Source organism: Achroia grisella, unplaced genomic scaffold, assembly GCF_030625045.1.
Source record: "Achroia grisella isolate CSIRO2021 unplaced genomic scaffold, CSIRO_AGI_Agris_v1 utg2471, whole genome shotgun sequence".
NCBI classification, from domain to species: Eukaryota; Metazoa; Arthropoda; class Insecta; order Lepidoptera; family Pyralidae; genus Achroia; species Achroia grisella.
Genome location: NW_026712739.1, coordinates 922,446 through 922,678, shown reverse-complemented (window position 1 = coordinate 922,678; position 233 = coordinate 922,446).

Below are 233 nucleotides of genomic sequence, written 5' to 3'. Positions count from 1 at the left end.
TATCAGTTGTTTGTTTTTTTTTTAAAGAGGCGACGAAGTATATTCTGTTCTGATATGATTTATATGTGAAGTTATTTAGAGATTTAGTATTGTATGAATACTGTGTTCACAAATGCATTAATGGCTTTCATTTATCATGAATAACACTGCCATATGATGTTGAATATAAAATACAGAGAATAGTGTTAGATTGTAACAAATATACACAATGTTAATTATACTTGGCGTATTTA